Source organism: Mytilus galloprovincialis, chromosome 6 (assembly GCF_965363235.1).
Source record: "Mytilus galloprovincialis chromosome 6, xbMytGall1.hap1.1, whole genome shotgun sequence".
In the NCBI taxonomy this organism is placed as follows: Eukaryota; Metazoa; Mollusca; class Bivalvia; order Mytilida; family Mytilidae; genus Mytilus; species Mytilus galloprovincialis.
The window spans coordinates 50,972,182-50,991,874 of NC_134843.1; the positions used below are offsets into that span (position 1 = coordinate 50,972,182).

General features: G+C 31.4%; 1 long non-coding RNA gene across 1 annotated transcript; it reads right to left on the bottom strand.

The window, feature by feature from the left end:
* Window positions 1-3,955: 3,955 nt before the first annotated feature.
* On the bottom strand, window positions 3,956-6,871 carry LOC143078175 (uncharacterized). Its single transcript, XR_012979087.1, has 3 exons — window positions 6,830-6,871; window positions 5,712-5,785; window positions 3,956-3,992 (listed from the first exon to the last, which is right to left on the bottom strand). It is a non-coding gene; the product is annotated as an uncharacterized LOC143078175 (long non-coding RNA).
* Window positions 6,872-19,693: the final 12,822 nt, after the last annotated feature.

The following is a 19,693-nucleotide window of genomic DNA, read 5'->3' on the forward strand; positions in this document are numbered from 1 at the left end:
CAATTGGAACATATTCGCTATCATCTGTTAAACGAATATTTTATAGCGGTCAAGCAACCGGTGATGGCGTCCATAATATTTTAAAAGATATGACTTCAACTTCATCACTTGAAACTCTCGGTTTAAAAGTTTCACTGTGAGCAACAACCCTCTATGAAGGAAATCGTGTTAATAAATACAAGTCCAGAATATTGTATCAAATGAGCGATACATTTGTTTGTAGTTGCTGGAATGTTGCCTCAAATACAAAGAAAATTCACAATCGGAAGTAGAAATCATCCCTTTTGTTGTAAAGTTTTGGGTTCAATCGGTACTGATGATCAATTTCTAGCTGTTATACAAGATACATGGGAGACTAAACTGTAGTTGTTGTATCCTTTATATCACTTGCGATGTAATATATATATGCGTTTAACATAGACACCTAGTTTTGAGTTATTTAGTGAGTGAACTTCAGGTATATACCGGAAACTTAAGTTAAAAAGATTCTGATGACTATGTTTTTCATCCTAAGAACGTTCAGTATGAAGTCGACCTCATACAAATGGAGGACCAAGTCGGCAAGCAGAGGAGCATAGTTGCTTCACATAGGATTAAGGAATGTTTGTTGAAAAAGTAGTCCTTTAAACGCAACAAACATGTTGGCAATTAAGAAATCAAGCATCTGTATAATTTCAATTTTTAGTATAGATCATGTTTTTAAAAGTACGGTGTATCCCTCCCTAAGACTATATATTTGTATCTACGTCCGCCATTCTATTTAAAAAAAAACGAAGAAGGGCCATTTTTTCAATATTGCTTAAAGGTTGGAATAAGGAATACTTGTGTTTAGTGTAGAAAAGTAAAATATGTTGATATCTTTCTCAATATGAAAGAGACAGAGATAACCCTAATATTTTGATTGGGCTGTGTTGCTCAGTCTTTTGTTTTCTATGTTGTGTTTATGAACTATTATTTGTATGTTTTTCTGTTTGTGTTTTTTTTTCTTTTTTTACCGATGTTGTTGTCACTTATTTTCGACTTATGAGTTTGACTGTACCTCTGTTATCTTGCGTTTCTCTTTTAAATTGTAAGTACTCTAAAAGACCTTAGGATATTTTTAGTATCAACATCTGATTCTCAACACCTCTATAATAGGTAGTTTCACGGCTTTAATTGCTGATAAAATTGGTGGTACTTACATAGAAATAAGTTTCGAGGAGCACTTTGAAGACCCAGGAATACACATTTTTTTTGTAAAGACGCGTTTGTAGCATGGGTATCATAAACAATGATCACAGATTCAGTTCTTAATGTTTGGTTGAAATTCAAAATGTATATAAAACAGAACTATGGTAACCTAGGATTTCATTTTTGGTAAATGTAGTTTGTGAATAAGATACGTTTTCAAGGTAAATGTAAATACATTATTCAATTATCAAGCAGTTTATGTAATGGGATTTACACACAAAATGATGTTGTTTGGGATTAAATTTGCGTGGAAAACAACACATTTGTATTTGAGGTAGGACAGCTGTTTTGCAACATCACGATCCTCAAAGATTGACGTAGCATGTGTACTCATAGACCAATTCATTTGTTGTTCTGATTTGTACCAACGACCTTACTCCATTTGGACGGATTATGAACATTTTCTTTCTCGCGTTTAACCAATTGCCTGTATACTCGAGTGAATTCATAAGTATTTTGTATTTAGAATTAATGGCCTTGGATAACATATTTTGCACATATGTGTTAATGACAATATTTAGAAATCTTGCAATACGTAGTGTAATTGAAAATATTTTAGTTGCAATTTTGGTTTAATATAGGTATAAGAAATGATTGGTGCCGTAAGATCTTAAAATAGGCAAGTAGTTTCCAATGAACTGATTTATTATGAAGTATATTGCGCAAATTAATGGCATCGAAGGTTTGATGGCAAATTAATGTTTTGGAAACATTTTTTTTTCTTTTCGAATGCTACTTCCAATATCAGGGAAAATAGTGGGAAATCGGTATTGGTTTGGATTGGTGTTTGTTACAATAGTACTTAAACGTGAGTTTTACAGCGAACGAGGTTTAAATAGGGCAATGGATATTTTTTTGTGGCGAATGTGAGGAATACCTAATGACAGTAGCTCGTTTTAGGAGACATTATGCAGATTAGGAGAGGTATAATGACGATGACAATGACTGTGTCTACATCAAGGAATATAATTTAAAAAAGTCTTCGCATTAACACGGATACAATGGAAAACAGATGCCACACATTTTGTCATTACAACCATATATATATATATATATATATATATATATATATATATATATTGTTTCATATAGTTCCCAGTTGTCGAACCTAGTAGTCTTCTTTTTGTCTACATATAGGTTTTTCGTGATGAGGATCCTGGGGTATATTTTTAAATTAAAGCGGGAGGTTTGGTATGCCACAAAACCAGGTTCAACCCACCTTTTTTCTTAAAATGCCCTGTAATAAGTCAGGACGATGGCCATTGTTACAGTATAGATCCTTTCTGTGTGTGTTACGTTTCGGTGTTGTGTCTATGTTGTGTCGTAGTTTTCTTGTATTTGATACGTTTCCCACAGTTTTAGTTTGTAACCCGGATTTGTATTTTCTCTATCGATTTATGATTTTTGAACAGTGGTATACTACTGTCGCCTTTATTTTCCGATTATGCGAAATTGCATAGAAAGGATAAATTGATCAGGCCGGTAAAGATTCTTTTAATTAATGTCGAAACTTGCATTATTACTAATTTCTGATCTATTGGCGCACATACGTTTACACAGCCTTCATTTCGTTTTACTGACATAAATCAACCCATAAACAATCTAGTCCGTACACGACATTTGGTGATTTAGATAATCGTACCTTCTGATAAAATAAGACCTTTTTAGTTAAACTATTATTTAATTGAAAATTTATAAGTTTTTCAGTTTGGTTTACATTTCGAAAAAGACACTGTTGTTCAGTGTCAATTCCATTCAAATGACTTGTAGAAGAACTTAACACAACTGTGAACGTAGAATTTTTTTACAATTGCCACTAGTATGATGATCTTAATGTGCTAAATAACATGTCATATCTGGTGATGAGGGGACACATGCCATATCAGACGACACCATATTCATGGTAACGTCTGCTTCTGACCTTCTTAACTGGATTAATTACGGCCGAGCAAGTATTCTCTTTGAACTGCTCAATGCATGCATATGAACCTCTTGGGCGGCTGATGTCCGCGGGTAACAAGAGTCCACCAGCAGCGACGTTGATCCAGTGGTTTGTAAAAAAGAGACAAAAGATACGAATAGACATTCGAATTCATAATTATAAAATTAAAAGACAACTTCTTGTCTAAAATGGAAAAAAACCAAATTAACAGTAAACAAAACACAGCATAGAAAACTAAAGACTGAACAACACGAACCCTACCAATAAATTGGAAAAACCGCAGTTGCTTTTCATGTTGCACCCGTCGTGCTCCTCGTGTAAAATTGTAAGTACAAACCAGAAAATAAGTCTAATTCGGCAGGTCACATTCCGGGAAAGGGGGACGGAATTGTAGTTACGACAATTGGAGCTTATACATTATCATCTGTGAAACAGATATTTCATAATAATCAACCTACTGGTAATGGCCTCTGTAAAAGATAAGAAGGGCAGGTGTCACTTATTGTCGTCATTTTTGCTTTTAATATTTCTGATTTGATTGATGATTTTAGTTGGAATCAGTACTCTACCAATTAAAAAAAATATGCATCCATTTATAAGATACAAATGCATGCAAAACATAACACTACGTCTAAGGAATTCCAGAATTATAGTACATCAGCTATTATCTAAGTCAAAATATCCATTAGAAAAAATCTATCAATTTAGAAGTAAATTCTAGCTGTAATGAAAAAGAAGAGTATGCATTTCAAACTTCAACTTTTATTTTAATTATTCATATTTGTATATACAGGTGGTGTCTCAAGTTGCTGTCTTGAATCTGAAAATTGATTAAGAAAAAGAAATAAAGCAGTGATATCAAAATAAAACTTCAATTAAAACTTCTTTAAATGAGGATGCTGCGAATTTAAACAACTAGTATCTCTTCAGTTTCGTTCGAATCACTGATATTTGAAAATCCTCAAAAACTGAGAAATTAGCTAATGAAATGTGTCACTTTTTATAAAAATTATCATAGAAATATCGTATGAAAATGACTATTGTATATACATTTGTTTTTGCAGTATTATCTCCAACAAAAGGCTTGTTAATCGTGCATAAAAACAATTTTCGTTTTCCTACGACAACTCGATATTCATCTGACATAAGCACCATGGAAGATGACACTATTTTGGAAGTTTAATTATTCACTTTAAAGAACTTAAGCGTATCGCCAGGTTTTATTAGGTTATTGCGACTAAATAGTCATTCATGTAAAATATTTTGATTGTTATCTGTTTTTTTAGGGATATATTGATAGGATGAGACGACAAGCTTACTGTCGAAATTTATAGAATACACAAACAACATGATAATAAAAATGACATATTTATCGTTTTGAAAGGGGATGTTATTCATATAATTTTATTTGTATAAGGAATTTATATATAATTTGTTTGATGTTTTTATATAATATTTAAAGCAATATTTTATTTTCTATTTTCTGATTACACTTTAAAAAGTGTCTTCTCGTTTCATTTTTGAAAGTCGTTCAATGAATGACGTTTACCTCTATAATCCCTATTTGCGGAACACATATTGTTAAACCTATAAACTCGTGAAAATGCTAATTCATGTTTATTCTTATTAAGATCCTAGTTTGTATTTATGATTTGTTAGTTTACAATTTCAATTCATGTGTTGCACTTGTCGAGAAAATAAATCTAATTTAGAAAAAATATTGGGAAAACACTCATTTAGGAAAAGTGCATCCTATCAGAAGTTGCTTGACAGCTTCAATTATATTTACTCATTCGTGGATGTTGAATCAGATAGTTTTCTTCGGTTTGATTGTTTCAGTCTAAAGGTTTATATTTTTCTTGTATTGATAATTCATGTAGTAATCTGTTCTTCATGTTCTTCCATTTATTTGTATTGTAGTCATGTCGTGTAATATTGTATTTAAAGTGTTATATTTAACATTGCCATAAAAGCGGGAAGTTTGGCTAGCCACAAAACCAGGTTCAATCTACCATTTTTTTTCTTAAAATGTCCTATACCATGTCAGGAAAATGGCCACTGTAAAATTATAGTTCTTTTCTGTGTGTGTTGCATTTTAGTGTTGTGTCTCTGATGTTTCATTGTCATCCGCTTATATTTGATGTGTTTCCCTCAGTTTTAGTTTGTAACCCGGATTTGTTTTTTCTCAATCGATTTATGGATTTCGAACAGTGGTATACTACTTTGCCTTTAATTTTTTTTTATAGAAACATGTAGAAATGCAAAATAAAACTTTTATCTTGATCTTTAAGCAGAGACTTATAATCAGTCAGTTGACGGGTTTATTCTAAATGAAGAATCGGACTTTTGACATGTTTCATTGTTTGTGTGTAGGTACAATAATTAACACAGATTTTAAAATGGATACATAGAGATGATTGTTTTTTTGTGCATTTTGTTTGCAAAATGGCAATTTTTTCTACTGAAGATATTTAAAATAACCATCGACAACAGCCAATAATAGACGCAAAGTAATGGCTGGTGACAACTAAACTCAAACCTTTGTTGTTTTTCTTCAAATCTTGGTAACTGTGTTCGTCCTTTATTCTTCCAATTTCGTCGTAATCAGATGAGCTTAAAAAAAACTTAATCTTGAGACACAATAGTTTTATTAGATTTCGAATACTATATTAAAAGGAAGGATAAACGTTAGTGTATTGCAGCTTGTTTTCATTGGAAGTTTATTTGGGCATTGAAGTCGAATCTTCACAATTTGAAACATAAAAATTTGATTAGATTCATTTAAAATTTGCGAATGTTACAGTGTACCAGTATAGGTCTTTAACCTTCAATGTATGTTTTAGAAATGATTCAAATGCCTTTTTATTTTAATGAAATTCATGTTTTCATTGGATAAAAGTTATCATTATACCCATTGTTGACATATAGTAACTAAGGCATGATTTCCTAATTCGAAATAAACAAATTTTCGGCCTCTCAGATATTACCGAAAAAAAAAAACGCCGTTTTGATGTGATTTTATTCAAATTTGAATTGTGAAGAAAATCCCGTTTTGGAAGATTGCATTTGTACGACGTCATGTATAGTCCAGGCAACAAAGAAATGTGACTTATTTAATAATATACAAATATACAAAAATAATCTCGCTTTTCACAGGCAACAAATGAATGTGACTTATTTAATAATATATTAATATACAAAACATTCACACTATTCACCTTAAATTTACTATTTGTCAAATTTTATCATATTTTGAAGAGTAATTTCACACAATGAGAATGTCTATTATCGCTTGATATAAACAGTTGTTGTCTGATTTAAATAGTTATTGCTCAGGTGAATGGAAAACACCATAAACACTAAGTTGAAGGTTAACAAGAAAAGGAATAATTAGAATTAACTTCTTACTTTATCCCTTTTTAACGTCACAGTTGCACAGCTATCTTGTTATAGATAATTATTTAAAAAGTTCAACTATGAACATAACGGAGTTAAACTCTATTTATAAATATAATTAGGATATAAATGCAGGAAAGTTACACAACTACACTGTTTTATTCAAGTTAAGAGTTTATTACCACCGTTACATGAAAAATAGACAAATTTGAAAAACATCAGAACAAATAATTTTATTTCAATATTTTAGGTTATACGTACCTTGTACTCGGTTGTGTTGATTGATACAACTTGCTGTTTTCTAAATAGAGAATACATATTTTGAATTAATTTAATCACCAAAATATAAAATCAACAGTCTTTTTTTTCAGAATGACCAATCATACGAAAATAAGGTTTTGTTATAAATAAACGGTTGAAATAAACATTACTTGAATAGTTAGAAAGAAACTAGGTCGACACTATAACCTAATAAATTAATCCAATGACAAATTTACAGAATAAAAGGATAAAAACCATACATAAACAAGAGTGGGTTCTAGTTTTATTTTTAAATGCAGTACATGTTTTATTTTGAGTGATTCTCCATTCTTATATAACAATTCTTAACCTTTTATGCATGAGAATATGAAAAACGCAATATGTCTTATTCTTCTAATGGCCCTTAACTGTGCTTGATAGCGTTATTGTTTTACAGATCCGAGGTAACAGTAATTATATGTCTTATAATTGTCAGTCCTTAGCTCCCCCTTTGAAATGAAAGGCTTATCTTACAGAGCATATACTCATGTGTATTTAAAAACAAATTAGTACTAGTAGAATGTTGTGTTATACCCCCTCTAATGAAAAATTAGAAAATGTTGATGAAATGAAGAGATCTCAAACGAATTGTATTAATTTAGAAAACTTTAATCTCCATACATATAAATCGACTTGAAGTCGTGTTACCTTTTTTTATGTATGTCCTTCTCTTCATAATCTTCAAAACAAAAACCGTCAGACCTGCCACTATTAATATAAAACCGGATGCGCCTATACTTGCACCAATACTCGTGGTAAGATAATTCTCCGATCTGTTATTTGAACCTGAAATTATTTTTTGTAAAGAAAAACGTACTATTGTTCCGTCTTGTAATTTACAGTTCTTGCAAAATTGAAAAGACACATATCTTTGGTCAAATATAAATCTGTTCACTTCTACAGAAATTAAAAACAATCCTGTTAGTTGAATTATTGTTGAACAACGAAAGCTAATTTGATAAAGCAAACACTTAGAGTTTGCAGTAAATCACCCTATTTTCATTTTAAATAATGAATCATCGTGTTCTATGAATTTTATAAATTACTTTTCATATCAACTCGAATTTGATTGATACCATTAGGTCGGACGTGGTGACTTTTCAATACAAATGAAACTTTAAATCATAATAAATGTTTTCTAACTATTTCCAAATGTATTTCATCAGACAAACGAATTGACCAATATTACTGCATTGTACTATTAGCTTGGCGTAGGTAAAATGTTCGTTTTACTGTTGCAAATAAATTTGTCTATCGACGTGTTTTGACATAAGCGATATTATTCATGCAATAAACGTTATTTCAATTAAAGTTAGAAAAAAGGGATGATTTCGAGTTGAACATCTGCCTTTTTGTTTGTTATTGTAGAAATCACAAAATAACAGTTTCCAAACTTTTGAAAAATACTCTCCTTTGTTATAATTCTTGGAATTCAATCCCTCAAAAAATTTGACAGTAAACCAATAAAAATAAAAATTAAGATACAATACAATTGGATCGAAACGAAAAGAATTTTGGATTAGTGAAAAGATGTGGCTTAATTACTAATAATACTACGATTCAACAAAGAAAGATGATAGCAGCAGCGTTTTTTGAGTGAGTTAAGCCTTCAGATTGATATTTTATAGTGTGTTTTTCTATGTTGTGACGTTATACTATTGTTTCAGAAAAGGGAGAAGGTCTGATACAGTTGAAACGTTTAATCCCGCTGCAAATGTTTGCAACTGTCCTAAGTCAGGAATCTGATGTACATTAGTTGTCGTCTGTTTATGAAGTTCATACGTATTTCTCGTTTCTCGTTTTTATATAGTTTAGACCGTTTGTTTTCTCGTTTGAATAGTTTTACATAACAAATTCTTGGGGCCCTTTATAGATTGCAGTTCAGTGTGAGCCACGGCTTCGTGTTGAAAGCCGTACCTTGACCTATAATGGTTTACTTTTATAAATTGTTATTTAGATGGAGAGTTGTCTCATTGGCACTCATACCACATCTTCCTATATCTATATGTCATCGTTCATAAAAAAAAACTTCATTGCAACAATTTAAACATGCTTAACGATAAAGCAACACCATCGCTAAGGCACAGAACAATAGACGAACGATAAATTAAACACAGAAACACACATATATGCAGTACATAAAGAAACCGGACAACACAAAAATATAATTACCATCCTGTTAATATGATTGACTGTATATTTCGTTTACATAATCAACTGGTTAAGCAGATGATCGAAACCAGAAGCACTAATCAAATCGAGCAGCACTTTTATGGAAAACATACGTGTGGTTTCTTTCAATTTAAACAAACACATATTATTTTAGAGCAAGGGAAGCCCAGCAAATCAAAATTTGCAAAATGTTATTTTAAGAAGAGACATTGGACTACTATGTATATATTTCATCTTTTAAAGCTTTATTTCGATCAAGTAAGTGTGACTTAATTACAACATAGAAATCAATTTATTTCTACTCCGACCCAACATTTTCTAAATGTACAAGAACTATATAAGTTTCATTAAAAAAAAAAATACATGAACAAGAATGGAAACCTAACAAAAACGAAAAATAGTTTATCTTTTCTGACCTATCGACTTCCAAGCATATACCTTGTAGATTTTTTTTATCAATGTTCCACTGGAATTTAGAAATGAAAACTTTCGTTTCTTTAAATCTACAAACGGAGGAGACGGATTGACAAAGGACTACGAACAAAGCGATGACAATATGCTTTCTTTCCTCCTTGAATCGCAGAAATACAATGATATGGATATCAAAATATATATTACTCAAACATGTTTGATTAACTGTTCTAAGTAATGTTTCGATTAAATGTTTCTATTGTTGATACATCCGGATAAAACATATATCAAATGCTTTGTGATGTCAAAAGAATTTACATGACTAAAATACAAAGAATAATTACAAGTTTCAACGTTACTTTCTAAAAATATTCAGCATGACAGAACAATAAACATACCTAATCCTGTAGTACAATTAGCATTCTTTGTTGATATGACAATGCCGTGTTTATTAGTTGCTTCCACATGAATTACATACATTGTTTCTGGATACAAAGACCTGCCTATATACTGTTGAATCCGCTTCCGATCGGAATCTTTGATTTCAAGTGAATAGTCTGTACGTTGTGTTATTGTATCCAACCACGCCACTTTAAAAGTCTGTTCAAAACCTCCATTTGATCCTGGTCGCCATGACACTATCATAGATGTAATCTCGCAAGTCACTAAAATGTCAGTTGGTTGTTCTGGGGGACCTGTATTACATATAAAAAGTAATGTAATAAATATACCAAACTCAAACGAAAAGCCCTTTAGATTATCCTTAATTCAAAAGCTCAACGAGGTAAAAATGTAAAACATTGGGTAACTGCAGTCAAAGTTGGAATATAAACTCAATTACTATAAAACAAATAAATGTTTTAAAAAAGAAACATGAAATGCTTTATTTAAAAAATACATTAGCAAACATAACATTCATTATCACTGAACTAGTATATATATTTGTTTAGGAGCCAGCTGACGGACGCCTCCGGGTGCGGGAATTTCTCGCTGCATTGAAGACCTATTGGTGACCTTCTGCTGTTGTCTGCTCTATGGTCGTGTTGTTGTCTCTTTGACACATTCCCAATTTCCATTCTCAATTTTATAACAGACAAGAATTAAAAAAAAAATATATATCGATCTTGTATTCAGTACCAAGGAGCAACAAGTAACTTTGCTTTTGTTCTATAATTAAAATGTTTGTTAATTAGAACAAAAAAACTAGAACATGCTTTTTACAATATACCTCGTGATTTACATTTTTTTTTCTAAATAAACGCCATAAATTTTGTTCGAATAAAAACATCCACAGCCAGTTGATAAAAGGAAAGTTGCAAGATTGGGTGTCTTGTGACATATTTAAAGGTTACTTAGTAAGATTAAGGGCATACGATACAGTTTTGATCCCGTATTTACATTTTGCTATTCATGCAAAATGTTCATTAGACTGTTGCCGTGACAATGCACATTATTCAGGATTTTTTTCATCTACCTGTGATCATATCATAAGAAAAAGGGGGATTGTTAATTACAGTTGTCTTTAATTTTTGTATATTGAGCGCTACTCGAGCTACCAGAGTACTGATTTAATATAGATTATGTTATGCATATGAAAAAAGGTGATATGCTTATATCAGTTAGTAGAAGATGTAATGCCTATCAAACGTACTTACCTTGTGGCAATACTGTGTAGGATTTAACAAAAGCAGGCCCTATATTGTTATATGCAATAATTGTATAAACGCCATAATCTTTTGTGGAAACGTTGGCTATATTTACAGTGGAATTATGTTCGACGTTGTTAAAAGAATTATTATAGTTCACTATATAATCTTGTCCTGTGTCGTAACTTTTCATTGTCCAAATGATTAAAGGTTGAGGGTAGGCTAGGAGAAATACTGTAATATTTAAATCTTCATTTGCCATAACTGCAATATCTATAGGTTCTTCATAATATCTTTGATCTACACGTGCACTGCCTGAATTGCAAATAAATACAAGTGTTAGAAGAAAAAAAGTAACTTAGGGTATAATGGGTGTCATTCACCATCTTGGATGATGAAATAGCAGAGCACAACATGTCCAGAAATTTAATCAACTCAGGAAATTTGATGCATGAATTCAATTAACTAATGTGAATTTTAATTCAATGAACTAATCTTTAATATTTTGGCTTAAAGTTTTTAATTTAGTTACAAACGTTGATTATTTTTGCTTAATTTCAATGTTTTGAAATTTGCATATTGAGGAGAGGTAACTAAAGGAATCTAATTGAAATTGTTTTATTGGATAATGAGCGGGGAAAACGTACGGTTACCTTATCTTTTTTTTTTAAATTCTGAAAGCATTTTCTAATAACCGTCTTATTCTACAATTCTAAAATTTAGTTTAGCTTATTTATGTTCGTTTTATTATGTATATATTTCACAAATAAATTCAATATTGAAATATCAATTATTGATACTTGTGTATATGCTTTGTTAATCTCAAATATGCACGATTTACTTTGCTAAGCAATGTTCCTATACAATTTTTCCAAATATGAATTATCGGTATTTTATAACTTCTCACAATCTAGGCATACCTCCGGAGAGGATTACCTCCTCAGTCGTGTTTTTATTTTCAACAAGTAATGATTTTTTTTAAAGCATTGGTTTAAATAAATGTAAAATGCACGTTCTTAAAGTAAATCCATTTTATATCAATCAATATCTACAAATACCACATTTCCAATACTAAACAAACAACCACATGCACACATATTACCTTGAATTAGGATAGAGCGAAGCAGTCCATAGGTTTTTTGAACTTGTGAACGTTTACATTGCATACTACGTTTGGCAAAGTATAAACAAATTCTCTCATTTTTTATTTAAACTCCCATACCACATGAATGATTTATTTTCATTAATTTGCATGTCGGTATTGAAAAAAGTATACAAAAAAAAATCACCAGTGACGCTTTCAATCCTGGTTTTCTAACAGGAGTATATTTACAACCACTTGGTCGATGCCACTGCTGGTGGAGATTTATTTCCCCGAGGGTATCACCAGCTCAGTAGTCATCACTTCTGTGTTGACTTGAGTTATCATAATTATAAATTTATTGCTAACAACATTTTGAATTTTTGAAATACTAAGGCTTTTCTACCTCAGAAATAGATTACCTTAGCTGTATTTGGCAAAATGTTTTAGGAATTTTGGTCCTCAATGCTCTTCAACTTCGTACAGTATTTGGTCCTTTTAACTTTTCTACCTCAGGTGTATATTACTTTAGCTGTATTTGGCAAAACATTTAGGAATTTTGGTTCTCAATACTCTCCAACTTCGTAATTTATTTGGCCTTTTTAACATTTTTTGATTCGAGAGATTCATTGATGAGTCTTTTGTCTGGCGTAAATATGAAATTTCAATCCTGGTATCTATGATGAGTTTATTTTCAATCAATATATGAACACATATTTAATAATACATGATGCATTTTCGTTAGTTCGTTAGGGTTCGTGTGCCAAATACCACAGATATTCTTACAAACGAAAAAAAACCGTAATGAGCAGACAGAAAAATTAAACAAAATATATACTTATTTAAAGTCATTGCACAGGTCATTTTGAGATAATACTGATTTGTAAAAATCGTCTGATGGCATTGTATAATTATTGCAACTGTGATAGTATAAAGTATAAAAACGGTTCAACAGGCTCAATATAAGTGTTATTGAAAACAACATGAACAGGAAGAAAAATAAACACTCTAAATAATCTAATTTATAACATTACAGGTCTTATATGTGTTTTGAATGTAAACATCTGTATATATCGTAGATATAAGTTTCGTTCCGTAGACCAAATCAACAACTAGTGCTAATTGATATGTTAGCAGTGGCAATTTAGTTTTAAAGCAATGAGACTATACAACTGTATGATTGGACAATGGCTCTGACAGAGGACAGTTGTATGAGACATCACCCTTTTGAAAATGCGGTTTTATAATTAGTTAGAAAAATATTATACTTAAAAACCCAACATTCTTAAAATCTGTAGCGTCATAGTTATAACTTAAAAACGAGATAGATCAGTATTTCAACATTATCATGATCACATTTAAAAAAGGAAATGAAACCAATTCTTTCATTAAAGACAAAAGACGACTATAAAAAGAAAGAAATAGGTTAAATATGGTAAAATATTTCATGAGATGCAATTAGTCGAAATTGCATAATATGGCAAAAAATGTTTTGATTTCGCAGTGCTTTCACGAAATTTCCTACTATGTACTTAATATATACTGTGAAAATTTAGGGCAAACATACTTTATATTGTACTTACAGAGAACAAACAAATCAATTTCGCTGAACGCATTCACTAATTCTCCACCAATTTCATTACTACCCATGCAAAGGTAAGATCCAGTATGTAGGCAATTAGCTTTCGGAATTACATAGTTGCTTTTGAAAACATGTTTATCTTTTTTCAACAGTGTGTTTGTAGTAGAAAATATCCAACTGATGTCAGGTACTGGGAAACCGTTAACATCGCACCGAAAGTTAACAGATTGGTTCTCATCAACAGTGTTACCGGGTATAACTTCCAATTGCAACATTGTCGGTGAATCTATTATAGAAAAATATAACACAATCCAAGGATTATCATTATGTAAGATAAACTAACAAGCAAAATCGTATATTCATCAATATAGAATGTGTCAAAAAGTAAAATCACAAAAATATTGAACTTAGAGGAAGATCAATTGGGAAAGTCCATAATCACATGGCAAAATCAAATAACAAAACGCATCAAAAACGAATGGACAAGAACTGTCATATTCCTGACTTGGTACAGGCATTTTCAAATGTAGAAAATGGTGGATTAAACCTGGTTCTATAGCGCTAACCCTCTCACTTTAATGACAGTCTCATCAATTTCCGATATTTTTACATTGATGCGTTAAATAAGCAGACACAATAAATAAATTGTTAAAGTGAGTAAAGAGTAAGTTTAACTGTCAACGTCCGTCACGGAAATTTCCAGGTATAATAATGAGTTGAATCTGGGTAAAATGTAGATCCAGTGTCTACAGCCGTGTTGTAGTAGTGAGTGTATCGGACTATAAACACAAAGGTTCCTGGTTTGATCCCCGATCCGGGGAAAACATTTGAGGGACTGAATTATCGGCTCTCCTTTGACACCATTTGCGAGTATGGTCTTGAGAAACGATTATAATCCGTCGATAGGGGTTGATAAATGACTGACCCGTGTTAAGAGAGAGCATTATCTTTTGCACGTCAAAGACACCCTCGTAGATTTCGAACAAGTACAAGTAATACCGCTACAAGGCAGCACTAGTACCCTAAAAGTGGAAAGGGATTGATATAAGTTGTAATAACTTGTTTCCTAATCCACTATGAATAAATATGTTTAAACTAAAGCTTTTTTGCAAGGATCTGAAAAAACTACTGTTCTGGGGTAAATTTTTATTTGCAGACCAGCCCAGTCAATGATTTTTCATGCTCATAACTTTGAGGGAGTGAATTATTCCAAAACCAAAAAAGAGGATCCCGTGTGCTTTCCAAAACAGCATGTATAACAGAGCGGTTCCAGATCATTGTAAGCAAAATTTAGACACATTGATAAGAATAACTAACTTTTGTAGTGGTGACCGGAATCAGATGTAGATACTAAAAATTCCAAAGACCTTTGAGAGTACATACGATTTTTAAGACTCTTTCATCTTGTACCAATCTCTAAACATGCGACTTTTCTATAGTTAACACAATTATTCCCACTTCCAAACTAAAAGACAAATTTATGATGGCATATGTAGATATCTATTACGTTCGAAGGACGTGTTTTTCAATAAACAATAGGAATTTCTAATGGAATTAATAGTTCTCCTTTTCCTGTCAACTTGTTACTTCATTCATATGAGGCAGACTTCAAACAAGAACTTCTTAGGAAGATTGAAAAGAAGCAAGCTGAATCCTCTGTCTTTACTTTCCGCTAACTAGATGACGTTCATTCACTGACCATTTCAAAAGTTGATTACAATGGTGAACGCATCTATAGCACCAAACTTGAGATCAAGGATACAACAGATAAAGTTAAGTCAGACTCAAATCTTGACACATACATCTAGAAATTGACAATTATGGTCGGCTGAACCAAAAAATACGACAAAAGAGATGATTTCAGCTTCTCAATTGTAAACTTTCCATTTCTTTGTAGCAAGATTCCAGCAACGTCTGCAGATGGCATACACATCTTCCAGTTGATACGTCACACCATTACGGGTTGGTTGATCGTTAAGAAATTTCTGTTACGATGGACAATGGACATTGATAACTACAGCTCAATCCCTTTCCCCTAAAAGATATCAACCGAATTTGTCTCATCACTAGTTTTGTACTAACATTAGTAACACGACGGGTACTACATTGAGTCAACATTCTGGAGCACATTAGACCACTATAAGATTTTGGTGGGTTTCAGTTTGCTTAGTCTTTAGTTTTCTATGTTGTGTTTTGTGTTCTATATTATTTGTCTGTTTGATTTTTTTTTTGCCATTGCATTGTCTGTTTATTTTTCATATGAAAATATAAACACACATACACACACGTGGCCACATAATAGATATAGGAAGATGTGGTATGAGTGTCAATGAGACAACTCTCCATCCAAATAACAATTTATAAAAGTAAATCATTATAGATCAAGGTACGGCCTTCAACATGGAGCCTTCGCTCACACCGAACAACAAGCTATAAAGGGTCCATAAATTACTAGTAAGTGTAAAACCATTCAAACGGGAAAACCAACGGTCTAATCTATATAATAAAAAAGAAACGAGAAACACGTATAAATTACATAAACAAACGACAACTACTGTACATCAGATTCCTGACTTAGGACAAGTGCAAATAAACACATATTTTATAGATGATGATATTTTATTTGCATATTTTATTCGTTAAATGTTAAACTTAGTGATGTAATCAATATTTTATAATTTATTATTTGATCAAAACCGATTGAACAGCTTGTTTTCCCGTGTCGTGATTGACGATGCAGACATTTTTTTCTAGTGTTTTGCATTGCAATGCATTTCGATTCTTACGTGTAATATATTATAAGAATAACATGAATCTGCTGAAAAAAAAAACATTCAGACACATAGCTAAAACAATAAAAACGATAGTCCTCTTAAAAGTAAACTAGGAGATTAGATATGTTCTTTCTTTCCAATTCATTTGTTATAGATAAATCAATTACGTGTTAATAAACATATCCAAAAAGGCCTCTATCGAGAATAAGTAAGACATTTTAATCTTTTTACCAAACCAAAAAATTAAAACAATCATTATAATAACAAATCAATTTATACATACAAACTAAAGTTAGTGTAACTCCAACTGATATCATGTGGCTGACCTTATTACTAGCATTACATTTATACGTCCCTGTTTGGTTCATTTGGATATTCTTAATGTTTAATATATCTGTTGAATTCTCATGACCGTTGGGGCCTATCCATGAAAAAGTACAACCAGGCTGGCAGTCTGCATTACATTTGATGCTAGGGACATCACTGCCTTCATTTAACAATAGGGATGTTTCATTGGGTGATAATATAACTTTATTAGGTCCATCTGAAAATGACATATCACACTGAATGAGAATTATCACCACGACAAGGAACACAACGAATACATAACATGTGATTGATATATAATAATGTGTTTTCGCATTTTTTTTGGTAATTTATACTATTTGCAATGTTATATTCTCACTAAACTGGTGATTTATATAAGAACGGTATCGGTAGCCAAGTTTGATATAATTTGTTTAGAAAATTCATAGTAGTTGATTTGCTTTTAACCTAACAGACGACGGATGTCAAATGATGAAAAAGGCTAACTTGAAATTTTGGGCCATGTAAGTTAGAAAATGAAAAACAAATCAGGTTATCATTTAGTTCTACGTTCCCTTCCAGAACCAAACCCCGCTTTTTTAAAACGTTTTTCATGTTGATTAGTGTTAAGTTTTCTACTTATTGTCTTGTGGAATGTTGTTTGACCTTTTATGACTTATCTTGAAAATAATAAACGTTAGTAACTTATAGTTTCTTGTTGACTAATAATAATATCAAAGGATACACAAACTGTTTTATTTCATTTTCATTCTGTTAATAGTGTTCTATAACACAATTATTCTTTGATATATAATAATGTGTATTCTCTTTAATATAGTTTATACTATGTTTTATGGTATATATATATTCACAAAGACTTTTGAAAAATACAAGAACTTATATTTAAAGGACAATTTCATTCTTATAAGAAACGTTTTCCAAAGATAATGTGTATACATCAATCAAGGGCAAAAAAAGTTTCTTATTTTTATAATGCAACGATGCTATTGAAGAACATGATCAGCTTGCATTCTCGTTGAAATGTATTTTCTTGATTTAAAGATTTCACTTATAAACATTTTATAAACTTACGTTTAACAATGAGCACAATATTTGCCATAATTGTTCCAATTGTATTTGTGGCTTCGCATTGATATGTACCATTATGCTTCCGTGTTACAGAATTGATAAGTAAAACACTGGAGTTAATGACAACATCTGGTCCTACCCATCGAAATGTGCATGGAGGTCCACACGAAGCATTACATATCAATGGTCTGAACATACTGCCTTCCGTTACACTGTAGATCATGTTATTTGGTCGAATATTGGAAGGATTAGCTATGAAATATATTATAAACTCCCTTTATGCACGTTAAATAGATGTGTCCGATAAAATGCGCATGCATTGCCAATTCACTAAAAAATGATAATGATAAAGCTGGTAAACAAGGCAATAATTATTTATAACAATTATACCAAAAGCAAGGGACTGTTGCTGATTTCAGTCGCATAGAGACTTCTACAGTCGAGCATGAAAATACAAAATGCTGCCTCTTGAAGCACCGAATTTGAACTGTATTTTGCACTAAATGTCAATTTGGCTAATCACACACTTATGACCGTCATGGATATAACAAAACAGTATGAAACTATTAACGGAAAGTGAACAGTCGATAAATACTTTCATGATAATGACGACACTCTTTTGTAAAAGACGGGCACATAATATATTTTTAGACAGTCCCTTATTAGTAATTGTTCATTGTATAATTTAGGAATAATTTGCATGAATGAAAGTTGCGGTAAAAAGTAATCTTGGAATGATTTGCATGAATGAAAGGTGCGGTAAAAAGTAATCTTGGAATAATTTGCATGAATGAAAGGTGCGGTAAAAAGTAATCTTGGAATAATTTGCATGAATGAAAGGTGCGGTAAAAAGTAATCTTGGAATAATTTGCATGAATGAAAGGTGCTGTTAAAAGTAATCTTCAAACAGTATCCAACTCTAAAATTTACTTTGTGACAAAAAGTACAGGAATTTTGTAATATTCAACTATTCAGTAGGCATGGAATACTTATTCCTAACAAGTAAAATGTAGGCACTTACCACAATATATATATATCAATCGATATAACTGTTTCGTATACATCCTTGTGTAGATATGTGCGCATATACTAAAGATGAAGATTGTATTCAAAACTACGTCAATATACATGTTCATTGTGATGTTCAATATATTATAATGGTAAAACCTGAAAATCATGAAATGCAACTTATATGATTAATATTTCTGTTCCTATATATAATTACCTGCAATAGTTGCTAATGCTTCCATATGTTCTTTCCTTGATTCACATTTCAGTGTTAGTTGACCTTCGCCGCCACTAGTATGGTTATAACAAATGTGTGTTGACAAACCGTTAGGATTACACCAACAAATTCCAATATCATCACAGTGTAGTTTACCACCAAGAGTACACAAATTGGAAGATAATTTTTGGATGATACTCTGTGAAAATATTTTGTTTCCATTTGCAGTAACATCATATATTGTTGTTCGTTCATCAATATACGAGTCGTAATTACATGTGATGTTGTTGCAAGTGTTTGGATATATGTATTCTGATGAAGCAATTGTTAAACCTTCTGTTGTTCCTGCTGTAAAGTAAAGATAATGTGTTTAAAAAAATGTATCTTGACTTTAATAAATTTCTTTGTCGAAATCATCATTATTTAAATCAGTATATCATGACATGGACAACGAACCATATTAACAAACAGATATAATAGGTTAAATTCAACAACAACAAAAAACAGAATGGCATACGGGCTAATTACATGTACATAAA